General features: G+C 36.1%; 1 protein-coding gene across 6 annotated transcripts in view; it reads left to right on the plus strand.

The window, feature by feature from the left end:
- MARCHF1 (membrane associated ring-CH-type finger 1) overlaps positions 1-25,144 on the plus strand; it is a 917,917-nt gene that overhangs the window by 427,622 nt on the left and 465,151 nt on the right. Inside the window, exon 1 of one of the 6 annotated variants that reach the window (XM_032248647.1) lies at positions 2,852-3,403. The exons of the other annotated variants lie outside the window; for them this stretch is intronic. The gene's annotated coding sequence lies outside the window, so the exon portion shown is untranslated. Of the gene's footprint in view, positions 1-2,851; positions 3,404-25,144 lie in introns of those variants that run through there. 6 annotated transcript variants of the gene reach the window in all.

Raw genomic sequence — 25,144 nt, forward strand, 5'->3', positions numbered from 1 at the left:
CATAAATGTTGTTGTGTTCCCCCAAAAGGGAGCTTGAGACAGAATGCCAGAAACTGCAATCTCTTTTCTCTTTAACACAACTATTTTCTAGTCCTCAGGTATCCTTAGCATTGTAGGAGATGAGCTTTCTCTACCTCCAGTTCTATATGTTAACCCTTTTTTTCTCAAGAATAGGTGCAGGAGGCAGAGGGAGCAGCAAATCAAATAAAGGAAATGGAAGTAGAGTGTCAAGGAGTGTCCTAAAGGAAAAGATTAGTAAATTTGAATACATCTTCAAATGAGAAAATACATTTGTAGCCTCTTGCTACTTTATTTGAACTGATTTTGAAAATGTCACTCAATGGCAATGAGTTCTTGATGTGGCTAGAATTTCTGGATGACTTCAGGAGATTTTTCTGACTAAGTTAGTACAAGAGATACTTTTAGATTCGTAATTGCCTCATCATAAATACATCAAGTATTTCTGGAATATCTAAGACTTAAACATCTTTGTAAAGAAACTTAAGCAGCGCAAAATGCTCAGGCACATTCTCTATTGTGTCTGTTTCCTTCGACTTGGCAATATATATACATGATGGAATGTGATTATCAGAGTATGAAAGAGTTTTCTCTCAAGTTTGTTGGTATGGAGTGGGGAAGGTGGGGTACACTGATCAGTTCTGCAAATAGGTATAGAAATGCCAAAAGCAAGATTCATAAAAGTTATCCATTGCTTACTCACAGTCTAAATTTTTGCATAAATTTAAGATAATGTTGTGGAAACGTTATGTGAAGATTTTGAGTGACAAATTTGTTTGGTATCTGGAATGATCAGTATCTGAACAATATTTGGAAAGGAAAATATTGTGTCAATTCCAGGTAAATTCCAGAAATCTCCTTCTGTAAATGTCTACTTGGCATGGATTAGATATTTTGGAATGGCATACATAATTTTTTAAAGGACAAACATTTTTTATCATTTTAGAAATAATAATGAAATTATTCTATGTCAAGTAACAATAGCCACAATCATCCAGATATGGGAATTAATCCACATCTTTAAACATCTTCACAAATATCTTGAATTATTAAAATATGTATAACTTTGTTTCAGGGTCACAAATACTGTAATGTGTCACAATGGGAGTTAGTGGGCATTCTTAAAGGAAGATGAGGTTAATTAGGAGAAAGAGAAAGGAAACTCTGAGCCTTCATGTAATTTCTAAAAAGAGATACAGTTCTGCGCTGGGCGAGATGGCTCACGCCTTTAATCCCAGCACTTTGGGAAGCCGAGGTGGGCAGAGCAAGAGGTCAGGAGTTCGAGACTAGCCTGCGCAACAAGGTGAAACCCTGTCTCTACTATAATACAAAAAATTAGCTGGGCATTGTGGCAGACGTCTGTAATCCCAGCTACTCAGGAGGCTGAGGTGGGAGAATCACCTGAACCCAGGAGGCAGAGGTTGCAGTGAGCAGAGATTATGCCAGTGAGCTCCAGCTTGGGCAACAAAGCGAGACTCTGTCTCCAAAAAAAAAAAAAAAAGATACATCTGAATATCAGAAAGGGAAGCACTTATAATGTTTCAAATACTTCTTGCTTTTCTATAGGATGTAGTTTAAAGTTTCCTTTTAAATAGTATGCTTAAAACATATTAGTCAATCTTATAGGTCATTGTTTAACTTGTTTTGATAAACTAAATAAATAATCTAAAAGATTTGTAAATGCCATTAAGGTGGACAAATTAAACAGCATACATCTGTGTGTTGGAAAGCAAGAAGAATCAATGATTTCTATAATTTCAAGTGGTGATGCTTTCTAAGGAAAGGTAAAACATCTTGTACATATATGGACATTTCCTGATGAACAAATGAGAAGCATCCTTTCTTGAAGTTTTCTTAATGTTTTTTGCTAGTCTTAAAGTTATCCAAAGAAGCATATGTGCATTGGGAAAATGATCTAATTTCAGAATTAAGAATTAGGTCATAATTAATTTAAATGAGTAAATTTAATCAAAAACTAATTTAAATTTAAGGCAATTAACTTCTCTTCATTCAAAACTTTGTGACTCTTAACTAATGTATTAACTTGATATAAGATTTCTTAAGCCACATGAAGAAAAAAATAGGAAAACTATCAATCACAGTTAAAATACAGAAGATCCATCCTGTTAAAAATATCAAGAAAAATTTTCTAAAAATTCTTTTGTTGATTTTTTTAACAGCATAGATCTTCTATATTTAAAAATAATTCCTACCTCTCGCTTTACAATGAAAATACATTTTGAAATATTTTGCATGTCATACTATTATAATCATTTCTATTTTGTTAGTAACTCTGGAAGTATAAAACACAACATATTATGTCCAGTTTGAATATAGTTGATATTAAGAGTTAGGGAAGGCATGTAGGTTTAACTTTCAGAGGCATCAACTCTGGAGGTTGATTAGGCCGTTAAAATTAACTTCCTTAGACTTGTATTCTAGGTACAAGATTTTATCAGCACAACCAGAGTGGTTACTGCAACCACTTCAATCTCTTACGAAGTGAGTAGATATTGGTCCATTACAAAGCTACAGACAATTTAGTATAATACAGTAGTCAAATTAATTGATTTACACTTGGAGTCTATATATCTGTGATGGAATGATTGAGTGCTAGCTCCAGGAGAGTTCTGGAAGAAAATTAGTAATTGGACTTTCTTGGTAAATGGAATTGATAAAGAAAATAAAATGGTTTAGGTTCACCTACACCTTGGGAAAACCACATTTTTGGGAAAGCTTTGGGAGAAAATACATCTCCAAAATGGTTCATAGTTCCAGATTTCTTTTTCTTGTCTGGTTGAATGTCAGAGTCTGACAGTTTAGCCTCTTTATATCTTATTTGCCTACTTTTCTAAATAGACCACTTTGCTTCTATTAATTCATTCTTCTTTTTTAGATTTGTCAACGCCACTTACTATGCTGTAATTAATTCACATTAGAGATTTGGGTCTAAAAGACATCTGTCTCTTACAAGGGCAGTGAATTTTATTAATCAAATTCTTAGCCTCCTAGGTGTAAATTCAATTCCTACTCTAGATCTGGAAATTATAATAATTGTATAAATTCCAGTATTTAATCAACCTCTAGCACACATTTCTTATGCATTCCCCGGGATTTGTAAGCAAATGCGTCTACGAGTCACTGTATTGTAAGTGTAGAGAAACAGCATGGATGGTGCCAAAGCTGTTTCTGGCACCTGCACTGCATGCTGCTGTATTCTTTTCAACACACTGAGTCTATTCCTTAGAGGATGGGAGGGACTTAAGAGGAAAAAACAAGCCACGAGTCCTTTGCTTCTAATCCTTCTCACTCTCAAGCTGACCACACATGGCTATGATGCTTTAGAAGGATTTAGGCGGAAAATGAAAAACAAACCCCTTTGTGTGTATGTACATTTTCCTTTACTGCTGCCATTATTTTGTGGTATTTCTCTACTTCGGTTTTTGCATTTATTTTCCCAAAAAGAATATTTGGTTTTTCTTCCTAAGATACCCTTTTAAGATCTTCTACTTGCCTTTCCAGTAATAGCTCAAGGGCCATCTCTTATTTTTCAAAGTAGATGGAAATCTATTACTGGGGAATTTCTTCTGGTAGAAATTCGAGTAACCTGGAAAAAATATGGCTTTTTGATATATATTTGTCATTTTGAACATAATGGATAAGCTACTGATTTATTATCATTTTTAGTAAAAGAAAAAAAATCAAAAAGTTTAAAAAAACATATTTAATGTCAGGGCCAGAGCTGAGATTAGTATTCAGGATACTCTGGGCTCAAATCTTACATTTCTTTCTTTACAATTAAGATAACTTGTTCTTTTCACATTACTTAAGTAAAATTGCTAGAAACAAAGGATCCCCAAATCAGAAGGTTTCTTAAAAATTATTTATTTTAATTTACATTCCACCATTAAAGTCCATAGAGAATAAAGAGTTTGCCAGCGTCACACAACTAGTTCATTACAAATTTGGGACAAAAATTCAGGCCTTTTGACTACCAGTCTCCTGCTCTTTCTGTTACTACTACATTTTGCAATCTTTTTTCAGACACCAAATTATTATCCCCAAAGAGTTAATTTAACTCCCAAAACTGCTAATTTCTAAGTGGCGGAGTTTTGATTTTTTGTTGTTACAGTGTCTGCCTATGACTCATAAGGTCAGATCGAAGATACAGTAGGTGCTATTATAAAATATAACTAGAGTACATTTTATTCAAATTCAGAATATATGGAAAAATTAAATAATAATGGGCAAAGTAATTTAGTAGGGAGTTTACTGGGACACAATTCAGAATATTTGAAACAGCTTCATCAAAGCCTCTTAACCTTGAGTAAATAACTCAGCCTCTCAAGTTTGCCTCCTTGAGGAAAAAGTACATTTTAGCTAGATCTCATTTCAAAAATAAGATTTTATTTTCTTCTATTATACCTTGAAAACAATCATGTAGTCATGCTTCACGTTGACACACAAGGGCCATGTTTGTCTTCAAGTGCTTATTTGTCTCAGGTAGGATAGGCCCAAGCAGTCAGAACTACTGACTACTCTAAGGTCAGGACATTAAAGATGTCCTCACCTCTAACGGACATCTGTTGTGATTACTGTGCATCATCCATTTTTACTTCTGGTAATAGTGTTCAGAAAACCAACCCTCCCCATTCTCAGTCATGTGACTTGGGATGGGCCTTCATTGGCTTAAAGTAATCGGTGTATCCCAATACTCTCTCATGGTAACGTGTTCAGGAATGACTACTTGATTCCATTGAATCAGTGGCACACACTGGTATTTTAATATGGTTTTTGGGAAGAGACGTCTTTTGTCCTAAAGACTTCTGAAGTAAGCTTGCTTTCTTCTAATGGGTGGCTTATATAAGGACATGTGAGATATACTGAGGGAAAAGGTTGGAGCTTCATGGGGACCACAGATGCTCCCAATGCTGAAGCTGACTTGGAAATAGGCAGAACAGAGAGAGAGAGAGAAAGAAAAAAACTAGGTTCTGGGATAATATTGTTTGGGCTCATGATCAGTCTTTCTTTAAAACCAACCCTTGTTAAAAGCCAAACAATTTTCCAATGAAGTGATTTGATATATGTCCTTTATTGTTTAAGACATATTTTTGTTAGAATGTTATGTCACTTACAGCATTAAGGACTCTAAATGATACTTTGCCAAAGGGCAGTTGCAATAATTTCCTGCTTTGTTACCTGTGCAGCAATTGACTTCTGAGATGGGAAATAGCTGGGATTTGGGTAAAGCAATCACAAACATTAATTTTTGAATAGCCTGTGCCAGAGCACATTTACTCAGAGCATACAGGTTAATGCTCTGTATTAACCAAATAAAATGCATCTTTATCAGGTTTGATTCTGACACTACAGGGAGAATGCCAAGGGGTAGAAAGGCTAATTCTCTATTTCATTTCTTCAGAAAAGCACTTTCCAACTACTCTCCTGAGTCTAAATTGAGTATTAGAGTCCCATGTGCTTAGAGTGAATTCCCCTGAGTATGCTAATAGTGTTAAAATAATTTTATATAATGAAAATCAGTAAATTTCCATATTATTATTTGCTTTCAGCAATGAAATTAGCATAATTCACATTAGTTTTTCTTGTTTAAAACAGATGTTGTGGATAGTTGCATTAATAAGTAAGACTGAATAACACATTGTGTAGACTATTAAATGAAAACAGTTAGTAATTGCCGTCACACCTGGTCAGTATTTTTTAAATTGTGGCGTCAGTTAGACAGGTAGATATTTGAAACTCCTCCCTGGTGTGGAACTTTAAAATTTTTTTATTATGAACTTTTAACTGATTGAATGAGGCTCCATGTGGTCAGCGTGTTTGAAAGATTGATGAACAAAAACTTGATGTGGAGGATTCTTGGAGCATTGGAAGAGCAGGTGTAGCTCTGCATGTTTTATTAATGAGGAGTTTTAAAACTCACTGATTAGCCAACATTTAACTCAATTCTTTGTAGCACAAAGGGAGCACTGAAAATGCCAGCATGGATTCAGAATTCGTCAATTTGAGGTACTGTTGAAGGGGGAGGATCACAGACTGAGAGCATTGCTTCCCTCCCCACCCACCACTCATTCCCAGGAATATCACCCTGAGCCACTTGGAACAACCTTCATAACCTCCAGGTGACGATGAGAAATGACATCTATTCGATATTCATTCTCTTCCTTGTCTCTGCGACCCTGTCAAATAATTGAAAGAGGCATGACACTGGGGTACAACTGGTGATAAAACTCTGCTCTTAAGAGTGAAAAGAAGACTGAAGAAAAGAACAAAGCAATTCTAGGTGCTGGGTGTCTGAATTTTGGCTTCCAGCCTGTCATCCTTCACCTTGACTATCCCATTCATCAAGTTGTGCAAATCTGGATAACAAAAGTGAATCAGGCAAATGAAGTCACTTACTTTTACTCAACCAAAGGTTGCACGTTTTCTGATACAAAGCAACACACTGCATTTTTTAGGATTTGTCCTTTTGATGAATAAAAGGGAGTTTCTTAGGAAAAAAGCAATTCTGGCACTAAGAAACCGCTGGATGTGCAATGCTGCAGGGCACAAATAATGAAGTTCATGTGTGAGATTCAGAGTAAAACATTTAACTGAGGCACCAGCTACGCAGTTTCACACATGGACAGATTCTTTACAGATAGTAATTATCCTTACCTATAAACCTAAATAGGTTTATTTTTAAGCGAGCTCCATACAGTGGTCTATGCCTATGAATGCTTAGTTGTTATGTTTAACTTGTACAGACTTAGATCTGTAGCACAGTTTTATTTTCCAATTTTAGTCAAAATTATCAAAACTTATAAATGTTAAAGATTTGTTATTGTAATTTTCCAAACCTTTAAAAATTCCAATACAGCAATATGTTTTATTTCAACCTAAAACTACTTTCTATATGACCATTTACTATGTAAAACTACTACTACGGTTCATTTCGGCTTGGGAAGAAGTGATTTCTGCATACCCTTAGCTGATTATACAGTGAGGGATTCATTTTCGGCTGTTAGTTTTACCATCTGATTCAGGCATTTTGTTTGTGGCCCCGTGAGGTTTTAAGAGAACTTCATGCTTTAGAATTAAATAAGCACTGTTTTATATACTTTTCATCATAACTCACAACTGCCCTACGAAATTCTATTTCAGTTGCTATTTCTGTGTAATAAACTGCCCCAAAACTTAATGACTTAAAACGATTTTTTAATGCCCATGAATTCAGTGGGTCAGAAATTTGAACAGTGCACAGTGAGATGCTTGGCTGTGTTTGGCTGTAACTCCAAGTCTGTTACTCTACAGTGACTGAAATGTAGTGCATAGAAATATCTGAAACCTCATTCACTCAGTTGTCAGACACGTGAATTGAGATGTTTAGAAGAATAGTACTCCAACCAGAAAACCTCCACGTGACCTATTCCCATAATTTTGCTTCTTCACATCATGGTACTTCAGAGTAGTCAGACTTCTAACATAGGACTCATTGTTCTAAATGTGAGTTTTACAGCAAACAAAGTGGAAGTTGCATTGTGTTTTGGTAACACAGCCTAAGAAATCACCAAACATCACTTAGGCAGTAGCCTATTGGTTACAGCAATTGCTCACCTAACTACCCGGAGGCAAAAGGCATGGATATAGATCCCATTTTCTGATGGAAGCTGTGTCGCATAATTTTGGGCCTTCGCTTTAAAATCACCATAGTTCTTCTGGTGGCCACAATTACTTATATTTCTCCCTTTGTATTCTAGGGTATTATTTCCTTCGCCAAGCCCTCTAAATTGTCACCTCATTTTGTCATCAACTACAAGTCTAGGACCCTTATGTCTAAATTTTCCAGTTGCAGATGAGGTTTCTTGGGTGCAGCTCTAGCATAGTCGCTTTCAATATGAAGACCTCTAAACTAAAGATACAGGTTATCTGTCCTCTACACACTTACCCTGTTACATAACCCACCATAGCTTCTCCTGTTCAAAAAGAAGGAAAAATAAGAGACACACAGTAGTCACTGGTCCATAGCAATTATGAAAGTTAGCTGGGCACTTGCTGCAAGTTCTTCAGCTAGGATCTACTTTTACTTCCCCAAACAGTTTTCTAATGTTCTTGGTTCCTCTCTTTAGTGTATTATTTTTTAAAACAAGATACGGCTTGCCTTTCAAATGTGACATGCTCTTAATGTTGCTCTGTGCTCAAAATGGTGGCAAGTCAAAAGGCATCTTGCGTTTTGTACTGACTGTCCAATCCAAGTTGAACAATATTTTTAAACATTGTAGGGGTTTCCTGTGTATCAATGTATAATCCACTTTGTTAGAAAAAAGTAATACCCAAAGTCTCTTTGAGATAAACTCTTTTCTATTTGGACCCCTTGAGGCTGCTGGACCTAAGGCCCTTATAATTGTCAGAATCCATATTGTGCAGCAGAGGTTGCATGTCAGAGATGCTCTTAAGAGCCTTAGAAAGCTTCGTTTCTTTGAAATGGTTCATAAGACATCACTTCCAAACTTTCTAAGCTCTTACTGAAGGGCTGTAAAGCCAATCCCTTGATTTCATCTTAATCCTCAGCTGTTTACCTGAAAGGAACTGTGATTTGATAGTTACCTTGAGGCATTTTTTCTAATTTGAGATTATTCTGCTGGTAAAGACTGAGGAGGGTAAATACTTTTACTCTGAAACCCAGTAAATTCAGGCTCCCTTATAGTTTATTTAAATTTTGGTTGAAAACTGAAGCTTTCTTTCAGTTTGTCTCTCCATTTATATCTTCTATGCAGCCCAGAAATCCAATTAGCTATTTTGTTCATCATAAATGAGAGTGTCCTAAACCTTTTCTCATTAACAATGCTCACCCTTTGTTAAGCCTTTGATAATAAGCCTTCTCAAGGTCTGCATTAGTCAGAGCTGTCAAGAGAAACAGAAACAATAGGGGCTGTATGTGTGTGTGTGTGTCTTTCTGTGTGTGATTTATTATGAGAAATTGGCTTATTCAATTATGGATACTGAGAAGTCCCAAGATTGGCAAGCTGGAGAACAAGGAAAGCTGATGGTATAAGTTCATTCTAAAAACTGGCAAGATTGAGACCCAAGAATATCAGTTTTCTAGTTTGAATCCAAAGGCAGAAAAAATTCTATGTCCCAGGTCAAGCAGTCAGGCAGGAGGAATTCTTGTTTAGCCTTTTATTTTTAAATTCAGAACTTCAGTTAATTGGATGAAGTCCACCCATATTAGTGAAGGCAATTTGCTTTACTCAGTTTACCAATTTAATTGTTATTCCCATTCAGAAACTCCCTCAAAGACATACCTAGAATAATTTTGGCCAAATATCTGGGCACCCAGTGACTCAGTCAAGTTGACACATAAACCCCATCGCAAGGACTTTCTGGCTGCTGCCTGATACCTGCTCCCAAAGCCAAGGCAGATGCTTTGGGTTTTTATGATTGCCCTTTTTCAGGTACCACATTTCTATTATAATTTATTTTGCTGTGTAAAATGATCTTTAGACTGAGTGGCTTACAACAAATACTCCTATGCTTATGAATTCTGTGCATTAGAAATTCAAATAGGGCATAGCAGGTACAGTTTTTTTTCACTATTCTGTGATGCCTGGGTCTCAGCTGGAAAGATTCAAAGGTTGAAGAGTAACTCAGTAGTTGGAATCGTCTGATTTGTTTACTTGCATTTCTGTAATGGTAGTTACAAAGAGTCTAAGAGTAGATTGCCAATTGAAACACCTACACATGGCTGTTTTGTGTCATTGGCTTCCTTAAGGATGCTGATCTCTCTAATTTCTTCATGAAAGCTCAGCACTTCAAGAGTGAGTGCTCCAACAGTCAAGGCTAAGCTGTATCACTTTTCATGACCAAGTGTTGGAAGTCATGCAATGTTATCTCCACGAGCCTCTAATGGATTGAAACGCAAATGCACCCCATTCAAAGTTAGGGGTCAGAGACCCTACCTTTTAAAGGGAGTGATGTCAAATGACTTGGGAGCCATGTCTAAAACCACCACATGTAGGTACTCTCATTATCTTCATTTTACAACTCAGGAATATGGGGCACAGAAAGTGTGGTACTTCCTCCAACAACACACGTTTAATAAGAAGCAGAGGCAGGGTGTAAACTCAGGCAATCTGATTCCAGAGGCCATATTCAAAAATTATAGCATTATTTTTTCCCTGTATATACAGAGGTGTGTTTTAGCCTCTTAGACCTTGAAGAGGAAAATTCACTTCATTAAATTATTTATTTATTCAATAAACATTTGTGCCAACAAGAGCCAAGCACTTGACTGGGTACTAAAAATATTGGTGAACAAGAGGGACGTGGCTTTATCTTTGTCTTAGTGCAGCATAAAATTTAGTTTATCATTACCTTTCTCAGAACCCTGATGTCATTTCTTGCAATATTTCTTGCATTTTTTAGCATTAAGATTAACTTTTGCCTTGGATTTATTCTCTGTGGCTACGGTAGGTTAATTATTGTAACAACTCCTATTTGTTTTCATCTCCCGGTATTGAAGTCCATTGGTGTGCCTTCCAACGCCATTTCTGGGCATAGCTATGTGACTTGCTTAGGCCAATGGGAAAGTTAAAAAAACAATGCAAGCTGAGCCTCGAAAAATACTTGTGAATTAGCATTTGCCCTTTTGCTTTTCTTGAAAATTGGATAAAATCAGAGTACTTTCTGGATGATGAAAGACATGTAGCTCAGCCGTTTCTGTTGCCCTCAGCTAACAGCTAGTCACCAGACAGTTGAGCGAGGTTAAGAACAACCAGCTCCCAGCTGATGGCAGTTATATGAACAAGTCTAGTGGAGATTATTTGAGGCTGACATTAACAACTCAAAAGTATCGTGAGCTAAATAAAATGCATGTTGTTTAAAGTCACTATGTTTGTTATAGAGCAACAGAAATCTGATAGAGGCTTTTAAAATATATGCCCCTGTCTTCTGTTATACGGTATGACTCTACACGTGGTAAATTTGTACAGCTGGTTCTGATGGTCTTTGAAGAAGTTGAATTCAGATTTTATGCTTGCAACACTATGTTTTTTGAAAGGATACAACAATCTATTTTAATATCACATTTACATATAGAAATCATCTTTGCCATTGCTAGATTAATTTCAATGCTAAATTAACTTTACAACCCTAACAATTACACTGATAGTGACTAATTCTGATTCTTCTAAATTGAACCTCTTACATTTCTATACCTAATAGAGCTTTGAAACATAAACAATTACGACTTTTTATTACAAATATACCTTGCATATAAATATAGTACTTAATAGTTCATTGTACTTGAACTTTTAAAACGAACAATTTCTAATACAAACTGTAAAATCCTTTTGGTAGTGCCCTTTCCCTTGTCTAATTCATATTTTACTATCTTGATCAATTTTTTAATTATACTTTCAGTTGTGGGATACATGTGCAGAGCATGCAAGTTTGTTACATAGGTATACACATGCCATGGTGGTTTGCTGCACCTATCAGCCATCATCGACATTAGGTATTTCTCTTAATGCTATCCCTCCCCTATTGCCCCACCCTGCAACAGGCCCTGGTGTATGATGTTCCCCTCCCTATGTCCATGTGTTCTCATTGTTCAAATCCCACTTATGAGTGATAACATGTGGTGTTTGGTTTTCTGTTCCTGTGTTAGTTTGCTGAGAATTATGGTTTCCAACTTCATCCATGTCCTTGCAAAGGACATGAACTCATCTTTTTTTATCGCTGCATAGTATTCCATGCTGTAGATGCACCACATTTTCTTTATCCAGTCTATCATTGATGGGCATTTGGGTTATTCCAAATTTTGCCGTTGTGAATAGTGCTGTAATAAACATGTGTGTGCATGTGTCTTCCATACTTCTTAAATATGTAGTCTTGTGTTTGGAAGTCTTAATACTTTTGGATATCTTAAGAGACTGAGTCTTCTTATCTAACCCTGAAGGCTTTAAACATAGTAGCTCTCCAGTATATCTTGCCATAGAGACATATTGATTCAAAACACAGGAGGAAAGATACTGTTTTATTGTATTTACTTGGTTCATTCCACCACTCTCTGGCTTTCTAATTGCATTTATTGAGTTTTAGTTTCTGTAACTCCACCCTGATCCAGCCTCCATGTTTGACAACCCATTTGGCCACATTTGCCTAGTGTATCAGCCTCAAATATTTCCTCCATTCCCACTTTAATCTTTCATTAACTTTGGTTTTTTAGAACCTTCACTAATAGAGCTAACCTGAATAGCAAGTCTAGCATGACTTGAATTAGTCCACTCTAAAATACTACAGTTAAGTTATATGTAACACAACTGTTTCGTTGGTTTTCTATGGGCAATAACCATGAAGTCTTCTTCAGTTTTGGGCACGGTAAGCTAACTTCTGCCTCAGAGGTTGAAAATTACTGTATTTATTTACCTACAATGCTTTTCTCCTGAGTCTTCACGTGGATGGCTCTACCATTTGTCTGAATTTATCTGAAATAATACTGCAGCATCCGGCCTCACGCTCTATCCCACTACTTGGTTTTATTTGCTTCGTTAATATGGATCACTATCTGAAATTGCCTACTCTTTTTACTACTTGCAAATAATAGGGTGCAATAGAGAGAAGCGTTTTGTTTCACTTCTTGGTTAAAGCACACTGCTCAGAGCAGTGTTGGCACATTGCAACCCTGCTGTAAATATTCGTAGAATAAGGAAATCTTATTTAGAACTAGTGGAATTGTGAGCCTTACTCTAGTTTGTAATGTTCAGAAATGCCAGGAGTGTGGTGCTTATTCTCAATTGTTGCATTTTAAGAGCACTGTTGACAACTAAAGTATTCTAAGAAATGGACCACCAATGTAGGTGAAGAAACTTGAAATATTTTTTTCATAAAAATCTGTTTTGTGAGCATATATTGGTATGTCTTAGAGAATCAAGATTATACATAAAATTAAAATTTGTTGAGATTGGAGAATTCACCTGGGGGAATGTTGAATGTTAAGAGTCTGATGATAAGTTCGGCTAATAGTAATCAAACTCGTATCTTTCAAGTAAATAGAAATACACTCCAGATTTTTTTTTTTTTTTTTTAAGATGAAGTCTCACTCTCATCCAGGCTGGAATGCAGTGGCACAATCTTGGCTCACTGCAACCTCCACCTCCCAGGTTCAGGCAATTATCCTGCCTCAGCCTCCTGAGTAGCTGGGATTACAGGTGTGTGCCACCATGCCCAGCTAATTTTTGTATTTTTAGTAGAGATGGGATTTCACCATGTTAGTCAGGCTGGTCTCGAACTCCTGACCTCATGATCCGCCCACCTCGGCCAGATTTATATATATATATGACCCAAGACCGGGTGCAGTGGCTCATGCCTGTAATCGTAGCAGTTTGGGAGGCTAAGGCGGCAGATCACCTGAGGTCAGGAGTTTGAGACCAAGCCTGGCCAACATAGTGAAACCCTGTCTCTACTAAAAAATACAAAAAGTAGCTGGGCATGGTGGCGTTTGCCTGTAATCCCAACTACTTGGGAGGCTAAGGCAGGAGAATTGCTTGAACCTGGGAGGCAGAGGTTGCAATGAGCCAAGATCGTGCCACTCCATTCCAGCCTGGGCAAAAGAATGAGACTCTGTCTCAAAAAAAAATGTATATATGTATGACCCAAAATGTCATAGATCTTGATATGTACAGGTAAAACTGAAATCTAGACTTCTTTATTTCTAGTGCATTGTTCTTTACATCGTATTTGTCTTTCTTCTTAGCATTACTGTTTTCTCAAACACTTGAAAGGCATGTTCATCTATCCGTTAATCAATGTATCCACCCACCCATCCATCCATCCATCCATCCATGTATCCATTCTTCCATCAAACATTTATTGAGAACTTACTATCTGTATGAATGACTAATCTGTTTTGAAAGAGTTAATGAAGACTCCGTGTATTTCCTAGGTGGCCTAATTGGCCTCAGTGCCCTTTAGGACCCATTAGAGGACAGGATAATTGAAGATTCTTTAATCAGGTTGCTTGACTTGGAGCACTGCTGGGTCCCTGTTTTCAGATTATCTTCAGAACAGTAGAAATAGAGGTTTACAACATATTAAACTTTTCAAACTAGTTGACTACCTCTAAACAAATGTTTTTAAAGCACCTACCATGTGCCTAACACTATGAAGATACGTCATGAACAGAAACTTGAAAGTTGTCATATCATCAGGGCAGCCGAAGGCACTGTGCCTTGTATTGGAAACTGTTTCTCTCTTAAGCCCTCTGAATTGTGAAATCTACTGGCTTTAGCTCTTTCTCTGTCCTAATTATCATCCTCCTGCCTTACTTCTTGCCAAGTGTCATTTTGATGATTTAAAGAAAAATATGTTCCTTTGAATAGAAATCCTGCTTATTTAAATAATGATTTTCTTCTACACTTTAGATCATTTTGAGGCTGTGTTTGATGCAATTCATTCACCTTACGTTTTTCCCCCAAACATGTGTTATGGAATAAATAATTTCACTACAGTGAGTAGTATCATTTCTTATGCCATTTCATATTTCTTCTGTAATATACATTTTTGAATGATAAATGTATTGATTAATAAGCTACATGACATCAAGTTTAAGAAAATTAGATCATAGAAATATGTTGCATGTAGCATATATTTCTGTTTCATGTCATTTATTTTGATCTATTGCCCATCCAGATGGACCATAACATATGCTATGTTTATCACTGGAGATAAATAATGAAAGGATGAACATACAGTCTGAGAAAAATCATTTTGACTTTTACACTAAATCTAATTTAGTTTTCTGTAAAAGCAGGAAACCATGTTAAAAAAATATTTCTGTTGTTATGTCATTTTCCAACTGTATTGGCAAGAATCAATACCTCCAAAAGAATGACATCTTCCCTGAAATATATCACCACACTGACAGGGATCTATTTGAACACAGTTTTAAGCATCCTCATTCCAGCAAAAATTTGCTTTAACTTGTAGAAAATGCCATAGGGAACATACAGAATTTCACGATGCTGCTTTTACATTTTTCTTACTTGAAATGGTACTCTTAAATATTGAGCTTAGCACAAAATATGAAAATGCAAATAGACTTTACCAGCTGTGCATATGAAGAGGGAACATGTGATTTTCCTTTCTCTTGCAGTGTTTGAGCTACATTTTGCTCCTAGGTATGCCTTTCTGCCTCTTTTTTGTCCAGAGAAGCAGTTGGTCATCACTCTAGAGAGCTCCTGCCCAATCTCACCCTACTGTGTATCTGCTGAAAAAACTCCCAGCCACGTTCCTATGGCTAGCTGCAATGTTTAGCTGTGGCTTCTTTATGAGCTCTGCAATCCAGGATATTTCTAGTACCTCTAAGTCCTGTTTTCCTCCCTGCTTTACATAAGCCTGGGGAAGCAATTAAGCTTAGCCCTCCTAATTAATGCACTTTGTCTAGACACAGTGATTTTGGATAAACAACTTCTGAGCCAAGAAGTCTACTCTTTATTTTGTTGCATTTTATTTTCCAGGGCAGATTGCACTTCAGATCTGTTTGTTGGATGAGGTGCAGATGGAAGAGGAATGTTGCTGAGTGAGGAAAGAAATAGTTGCCAAGTATTAGGATATAAGTATCTGCATATCTGCATCTACAATCCCATGGTCCTCTTAAGTGCAAATAGTATGCTGTACCCAACTGGGAAGAAGTCCCCAGAACCATAGGAAAGCAGAAAGTATTTATAAAGTGCTCAGCATAGAGTAGGAGGTCAACAGACACTGGTGAGGTATAATGGTGTTTTTAATTAATGCTCTTTGTATGCATTAAAAGCAGAAAATATTATTTAATGACAGTAATATGTGCAAAATGTTGAACTTTTTCTGAGTTTTCGAGAAAGACATAAGGTGTGTTATTGTCTTTGCAACAAGTAGTAAAATGTATTTCTAAATGCTGATTTTAGAAATTGGCCATGTAAAAATCTCAATCTAAATTTTCCTCTCACTTTATTTATTTTGCCCTGCCTATGTAGCATGAGTGTCTTTGAGGTTTTAAAATGCCTTGCAAAAAACCAAGTTAAGAATTTCATTTTTTCCCGGGTACTTTAGGTATAGCAATTAGGGCCCAGTGAGCACACAAGAGGCTATCTGCAAATAAAGGTTCTCATGGAGATGGATATAAAAATTCATGACTTTGACTTTGTGTCTGGAAAATGCCTGCAGCAATGGAGATATTGCTTGTTACTGGATAAAAGACATCTTGTTACTGGGTGAAAGACATTGTTAGCAATCCAGGGGAAGTTCTTATGAGTTCTTAATTAATATCCCATTAAGTTGAAAGTTTATCTAGGAATGACCACAGTAATGGTTAATTTTCTCTATCAACTTAGAAGATGGTTTTGGGGGAGATTAATATTTAAATCAGTGAATTTGAGTAAGCAGATTGCACTCATAATGTGGATGGGTCTCATCCAATCAGGTGAAGGCCTAAATACAGCAAAAAGACCAGCCTCCCCATGAAAGAGAGAATTTGCCAGCAAACTGGGTTTGGAGTTTATCTACATCGTAAGCTCTCCTGGGCCTCAAGCCTCCTAGCCCACACTGCAGATTTTAGGCACTTAGCCTTCATAATCATATGAGCCATTTTTTTTTTAATAACAAATTCCCCCCCTCTGTATGTACATATGGGTAGATGTAGATACAGATAGATGGGTCAGTAGGTAGATAGAGCTCCTATTATTTTTATTGCTCTGGAGAACCCTGATTAAGCCAGCCATCAACTGTCTATGAATGATCCTCCATGTTGTACTAACAGAAGTAAAGGAAACTGGCTGGGTAATAAGACAGAAAGTAAGCAAGCAGGAAAGGCATTGACAGCTGTAGATTTAAAAACTGCTCCTGTAATGTTTTGACTGGACTAGTTATGCAAATTGCCAAAGTGATTTGCCTTTCTTAAAACATATCTTCAAAGTTAAAAATACATGGACCACAAGACATGCAGCAGCACAGTGAGATCAAGTATCAGCCTCTGATCACTTCTCCTTCCCTTCGTTCCCACTGCTCACTGCTCCTGACTGATCTCTATCAAGAACTGACCTTACCTCTGTCAACAGGTTAAATTAGTGAAAGATAATTTGACAATATCACTCCTCTGCTTAAGTGACTTTGATTACTTCCCACTGCCTTATTGGTAAATTTAATTTCCTTGTCATGGTATACAAGGTCTCTTAATGATCTGATTCCAAAAAACATTTTGTCTTCCAAGTATCTCTAGGGTCCTTTTATTCTCTGATGTCGGTAGAAATTGATCTATTCATCACTGCCTGAATATACAACTCGACTGGCATATTTTCCCTCTGCCTGGAATGTGATTTACCCGTTCATTGGTGTTTGATTTTTTAAAAGCACAACTAAAAAGGGAACACAGCTGTAAAATATTTTCCATCTTATAGAATCGGAATAATTCCCTCCTTTGTGCTGTCAGAAGACTTGTTTTACATGTGTGCAATCACACAATCATGCTAGTTTTTGGTAGACTTGCAAGTGTGACTTTCTTTCGGGAGCTCTAAAACAAACCTGTTTAGAGACTCAACTGTGCTACTGGATAGCTACTGGATAGCTATGTGGCACTGGACAATTTATTCCCTCACTAAAGCCTAATTTCTTTTTCTGCAAAATTGTGATGCTAATAGGAACATGGGGAAAATGAAATGCTTTAATACGTAAAAGTGTTTAGTGCCTGACGTGGAAAAAACCCTAATATACTAGCTTCAATTCATTTACATATTGACCCTTAAGAAATATTTATTGAGTGTCTGTTATGTGACATGCATTGTTTATTGTCATCACCCTTGCTAATACTGTATTCTCATTCATTTTTTAATGCTGAGCCTCTAGCTCAATAAATGTTACATAGATGTTCATTATATGTTTACTGATGTTGGAATTGCTTTGGTCATTAGGCTTAAATACCGTGAAATTGGATGCTCAGTTTTCATTCTATTAGGTAAAAATTTATAGGCTGTAGCTATGAAAAACATGCTTTATACCCTAAAGCTGTTTTTTTTTTTTTTTTCTTAATGGTGGGTAATTTAGGTAACCTAATTACAGTGAAATAATATCTCCCTTATTTGTAAAATAACTATGTTTATAAAGACAACACATTATTAAATTACATTGGAATCATCAATTTATAAATGGTAAGATTACATATTTTGGTATTAGCGTACTATAGCAAATTCTAGTATAATTAGACATAAATTGAAATATTAATAACTTCAATTGTTTGAAACAAAATCAATATAAGAATTCCATCTATAACAGCAGCTGTTCGTAATAACCCATAGCATCAGATACCAAATATACTTAAATTTTATAATTTTTATGTTATTGTATCTATCACCTCTCAATCTCTGGGTATTTCATAAATTTCACTAAAATTTTTGAGAAAGACAAATGAAAGTATGATCTTTCCCTCATAGAGATAATGCACCTATTCTTAGGTATCAAATATAGCACATATTGAGTGAACCTATCACAACCTGTGTTACACATGAGATTCAGTAGCAAAGCATGTGCATTATGTGCTCCAGTCATGTAGTTTTTCAATTGTAGGAATCTGTTAATTTGGGAATAACTGACATAGATCAACTTGGTTTAACTATACAGTGTTATAATCTTGTCAGTCATACAGTGCAGATAGAAATTTAGTGCCATTTTAGGGGTGAACATATCAACTATTTTGATAAAAATGTCATATACAGTAGGACTGGAGACAAGACAGAGAAAAGTGTGGTTCCTTGTTGCTGCCTTTAGGAGGTCTTACTTACCATCCCCATTGTAAGAGATAAAGAGAGAAATGCAGTCTAGTCATAAGGAGCCCAGACTCTGAACTGTGCAAGTTGAAATCCATTGGTATTCTTATTCTCTGTCCTATATCAGTCATACACATTAGTTTCTAAACAGGTTTATTTTAGAGCTCCCAAAAGAAAGTCACACTTGCAAGTCTACCAAAAACTAGCATGATTGTGTGATTGCACACATGTAAAACAAGTCTTCTGACAGCACAAAGGAGGGAATTATTCCGATTCTATAAGATGGAAAATATTTTACAGCTGTGTTCCCTTTTTAGTTGGGCTTTTAAAAAATCAAACACCAAAGAACGGGTAAATCACATTCCAGGCAGAGGGAAAATATGCCAGTCGAGTTGTATATTCAGGCAGTGATGAGTAGATCAATTGCTACCACACTCAGAGAATAAAAGGACCCTAGAGAGACTTGGAAGACAAAATGTCTTTTATAGCTTATCTATAGAATGAGGATGCTGAAAATCATAGTCCTACTATGTAGAGTGTGCATGAGGATTCAGTGAGTTGATTTACGTAAAGCGCTCAGAGTAGTGGACATCTGGCCCAGTGACAAGCCTATGTCTGGATGTCTCAATTCCTAACAAGAGAGATCCTTCCCACATTTGAATGAAGTCCTTAGAATCTCTGTATTTTGAAATAAAATCTCACCCTTTCCACTTGTCTTTCATCATTTTGTGAGTACTTGGAGTGTAACAATTATATCCTGTTCATCATTATTCCCAGTTCAAGTTAACATAGGTGCTTAATAGATGTCCCCTAAGATCTGAGTTTTTGAACCTCTTAAAAATATAGCATTGATGTTTCGTTTATTTTCAATTCACAGACGTAATGCTGAATGTGTAGAATCCTTGCCATGCAATGTCATAGCAAAACTATCAATAATATACACTTTAAATTGACTTTAATTTTACTTAAAAATTGTTGGGGGTCAATTATATGTTTCTGATGTGGTGTTGGGCACTGCTGATCCAGGAATAATATCAGCACAATCTCAATCCAGGACGAGCTCGAAGATGATCATTTAATGCTGTATTTCTGAATCTGAATTGAGGCAGTGGAAAATTTTGGCATGTTCTGTGTGCTTAGAGGAAGTCCTAGATGTGAGGGACTTTAGATGGAGTGGCTCAGGAACGCAGAGGCCGTGAAGACTGCCGTGGTAAAAGGGTTATAGAAACAAGAAATCAAAAAAGAGAAGCAGAGGATAAGAAAGTGAAAAGCAGAGGAGACAAATTTATTTGACCTGATGTATAAGATTTTTGACCAACAGTCCTAGAAAAGAGAGTTTTGGCATTATCTTCAGCCAAGGTTCCTAAAGGGTGGGCCTTGACCTTATAGCATGAGAGTCACTTGGGAAGTTGTTAGACGTGCACATTCTTGGGCCTTACTTTAGGCCTTCTGAATCAGAAAATCAGGAAGATGAAGCCCAGCCATGTAGTATTAACAAGCCCTCCAGGTGGAAAATCTGTTATAATCTAACCCACACTGTTTGTAGTAATTACTCACATTGAGTTTATTAAGTAAATAGTAAAATTGAATCTTAGTTTTCAAAATATCATCATTGTTATCACTAAATAATTACTAAGTATGTGTTTCTATTAGTAGTGAAGATTTTTTTGAAGTTATTTTCTGCTCTCTCAATAGTGACAAAGAAGACATAAATTAACAGCTAACAATACAGGCAGTAAAATTTGCTAAATGTCAAATTATTATTTGTAATGATAAATGTGATAGATATGTACAGAAAACAATGGTAAGCACAGGTGCAGATGATTGTGAAAATGACTAGGAAATAGGTGATTACCTTGTTCCAGCTCTGTGGTCCCAGAAAACCCTTTGGCTTATATTGTGAAGTAGCAAATCACCCCAAACCAAAACAACAAACAATTTATTAGTATTCTTCATAGTTCTGAGGGTTTACTGGGCTCATCTGAGAGATTCTTGCATAAGGTCTCTTCTACTGTTACGGTGGGATTGTAGCTGGAGCTAGAGGTCTCCAAAAGCTTGACTAGGCTGGATGTCCATGACTATTTCACTCACTCTCTGTGCTCAGTATTTCGGCCTCCAGGGCCTCTCTATATGACTTGAGTTTTTCACAGGATAATAGTCTTGGGGTAGGTGCTTCATTGTGTAACGGAGGTTGCTTCAGAGAGAGAAAAAGTCTTCTGAAAGACCTGAAATTAGCATAGCATCAATTCTACCATATTTTATTGGTCAAATTAATCACAAATCAAGTCCTGATTTAAGGGAAGGGAATTGTGAGTGTGAATAGTTGGAAGCTTGGTTCATTATAGAGCCATCTTTGACAATCAGCTACTACAGGTCACTGACAATCTCTGGAAAATGTTACATTTGGCCTAAATGATCTCTGGGGTAATTGTACATTAGCTTAAACTCTCAACGATCCATAAAACTTCCCTTTATAAACTGTAATTCACTAAGGAGAATTGCAAAATATATCTTAACTCAGTATCATCGGTTTTTAATTCCTATGTCATTTTGTTATCAACTGATTACCAATATAGTCTGTTGAAAAATAAAAACCAATAATTTTTTGGAGGTTATAAAGTCACTAGAAACCTCTGAGAAAAATACAGCCCTTATATCGATGAAGCATTTTTGTGTTAATTTGATCTCTACAGTCAAAATACACTAATGCCTTAGGCTATGTCAGTGTTAAAGGGCTGATATGTAATCAGTGTGTTTGTGTATATAAGTTTTTAAACATCAGTTGTACCTTGTAAATGTATTTTCGTGAATTTTTGGAAGGTGTATTTTATTAAAATTATTATTCCTTAAGAGCATAATGATTTTATTCTGACCCAGTTGTTTTGAAATACAAGGTTCTGTGGAGAAATGCAATGCCCTCTAGGAAAACTTGTTGAGTGGAAATAAATGTGGACATTTTTTAGGCTGTATTAAATATACAGGCCCTATTGCTCAGACTACTTATCTCATGGGATCAAGCCAGATGCCATGTCCTTACATAAAAGTCATTAAAGGTATGCCAAAAAAGCAGAATAAAACTCTACGCTCTAAATCATTAAAAAAAAAAAAAAACACTTGAAAATCACTTATTTTTTTTTTAAGTGGTATGGGATTTTTAGAAGATTTGAATTTATGCTAAATGCATTATAAGACTATTCTTAAATAGAATGCCAAAAACGTCTTTTGGTAAATATGTATTACTAGAGTATCTAAAGTTTTAAAATTAAGGAGAATAGCAAAGCTGCTATTTTATGCCTTAAACGGTTTCTTCCTTTCTTATTCAGATTTGAATGCCTAAGCAGAATGTTCCTTTCCTTCACAGTTGTGGTACACAATATGGATACAATAAACTACCTGCTTTTCAAATTTAGGTCATGATTATGACCTAATATTTTTAAATCATTATATCATTTAAATAAGAAAAATAAGAACTATGGACCTCTAAATTCCCATAGAAGTGATTTTGCTTCATCTTTCTTATCTAGCTACCTCCACCATAAAACTTTCTTCGGCCGCACCCACAATTCCATACCCACATCCCTCTCCTGACTCATCTTATTGCTTGCCAGCACCTAGCACATGGTCTAGGGTAATGAAGATGTTCAATAAATACTTGTTTCTGATCCCAAATGTCTAAGAGCTCCTAGATTATGGATGAGTTTATTAGTTTGTTAATTGCGGCTGCTTCCTATGGAAAATTTCCCAAGACTTAGGCTATTGGCTTTTGGGTTGTGGGGAAATACCAGAAAACATTTTTAGAAATGTAATTTAACAGAAATACCAGCAATTTACATTTAGTGTTAACTATTAAAATGTTCTATTTTTGCAAGTTAGAGTAAGTCATATTTTAAATATTTTAACAGACAACTGTTTTTTAATTTTAAAGTAAAAAGGAATGTTGAAATTTTCCACTTTCTCTCCAGAAAACTGACCCATGTACAGTAAATGAAACAACTGAAAAAGATAACATCACAATGAAACTCTTCTACAAAATTATAATATGCTCTTCTACTTACAGCCTTTCTTCCTGGAATTCAAAGTATAGTTATGAAAATTAGTGCAGTTTTCCTTACAGCATCAGTGCCTTTAGCCTCACTGTGTTTCAGAGGAAAGTATTTTTAATCTTATTTTTAACTTTGGGGAAAAGGCGTCAAAGAGAAGTTACATGAAATTTTAGATCAGAGAATATCAAAGGCATTTACTAAGAAAGAATAATAAGCAAGTCTGTCAACCATGACAGTTGAGTGTCCCTTTGATCATATAATGCTGCTTCAGCTCATGGCAAACCGAGATAGGACAAGAGGCTCGTGGAGAAGGGTAGCACATGAAAAGGTTTAAATGAATGGCATAGTGACACCATCTCATATGACTCTTCCTTATTATTTTTTGCTTCCTCTTAAGTCAACTAATTCTTTTTAAAATTTGACAGGTTTAGCCACTTTTACAGATTAACGGTAAAGGAAGTATATTTGACTTTTATTATATTCAATGAAAGCATTAGGACTCATTTTAAATATAAGGAAGACCAATGCCATATGTGTTAATTTTCTTTAGGACTATTAATGCTCAGCAGACATCACAAACACCTTTATTACATGGCAGGTCAATATGGAATTGAATAATGGTTATTTGATAGCTATACTGTAGATGAGTGTATAAGTTATTGCTGCTGTTATGGACTGAACTGTGCCCCTCCCAAAATTCATAGGCTGAGGCCATAACTCCTAATGTGACTATCTGGAGATAGACTCTTTAGAGAGAAAATTAAGGTTAAACAAAGATGGGATGCTAATCCAACAGGATTAGGTCCCTACATGGAAAAAAAAAAGAGAGAGAGACATCAGGGAACTCTCCATAGGCACACAGAGGAAAAGCCATGTGAGGACACAGTGGCAGGGTGGCTGCCTACAAGCCAGAAAGCAAGGCCTCACCAGAAACCAGCCCTGACAGCACCTTGATCTTGGGCTTTCAGTCCCTAGAACTGTGAGAAATAAATTTGTGTTGTTTAACATACCCAGTCTGTGGCATTTAAAAAAAAAAAAAAAAAAACCTTTTATTTTAGGCTCAAGGGTACATGTGAAGGTTTTTTATATAGGTAAACACGTAACACAGAGGCTTATTGTACAGATTATTTTATTGACCAGGTATTAAGCCTAGTATCCAATAATTTTTTTTTTGCTCCCTTTCTTCCTCCCACCCTCCCTCCTCAAGAAAGCCCCAGTGTCCGTTGTTCCCTTCTTTGTGCTCATTATTTCTCATCATTTAGCTTCCACTTACAAGTGAGGATATGCAGTATTTTGTTCTCTGTTTCTGTGTTAGTTTGCTAGGGATAGTAGCCTCCAGTTCCACCCATGCTCCCTCAAAAGGCACAATCTTATTCTTTTTTATGGTTGCATAGTATCCCATAATATAAATATATCACATTTCCTTTATCTAATCTGTCTTTGATGGGCATTTAAGTTGATTCCATGTGTTTGCTATTGTGAATATTACTGCAATGAACATCTGTCTTTATGATAGAATAATTTATATTCCTCTGATTATATAAATGGTAATGAGATTGCTGGGTCTAATGGTAGTTCTGCTTTTGGCTCTTTGAGGAATCTCTACACTGCTTTCCACAATGGTTGAAATAATTTGCATTCCCACCAACAGTGTATGAGTGTTCCCTTTCTTCTACAACCTCACCAGCATCTGTCATTTTTGACTCTTTCATACTAGACATCCTGACTGGTGTGAGACGGTATCTTATTGTGGTTTTGATGTGCATTTCTCTAATGATCAGTGATATTGAGCTTTTTTCCATATGCTTGTTGGCCACATGTATGTCGTCTTTTGAAAAGCGCCAGTTCATGTCCTTTGGTCACTTTTTAATGGGGTTGCTTTTCTCTTGTAAATTTGTTCCTTATACATGTTAGATATTAGACCTTTGTCAGATGCATAGTTTACAAATGTTTTCTCCCATTCTGTAGGTTGTCTGTTTTCTCTGTTGATAGTTTCTTTTGCTGCACAGAAATGAAGTTTAATTAGATCACATTAGTCAATTTTATTGCATTTGTTGCAATTACTTTTGGTGTTTGCATTATAAAATCTTTGCCCATGTCTATGTCCAGGATATTATTGCCTAGGTTGTCTTCCAAGGTTTTCATATTTTTAGATTTTACATTTAAGTCCATACTTTTCCTTAAGTTGATTTTGGTATATGGTATAAGGAAGAGGTCCAGTTTCAATCTTCTGTGCGTGGCTAGCCAGTTATCCTAGCACCATATATTGAATATGGAGTCTTTCCTCCATTG

The sequence above is a fragment of the Sapajus apella genome, unplaced genomic scaffold, assembly GCF_009761245.1.
Source record: "Sapajus apella isolate SASKATOON/1434 unplaced genomic scaffold, GSC_monkey_1.0 scaffold67, whole genome shotgun sequence".
NCBI classification, from domain to species: Eukaryota; Metazoa; Chordata; class Mammalia; order Primates; family Cebidae; genus Sapajus; species Sapajus apella.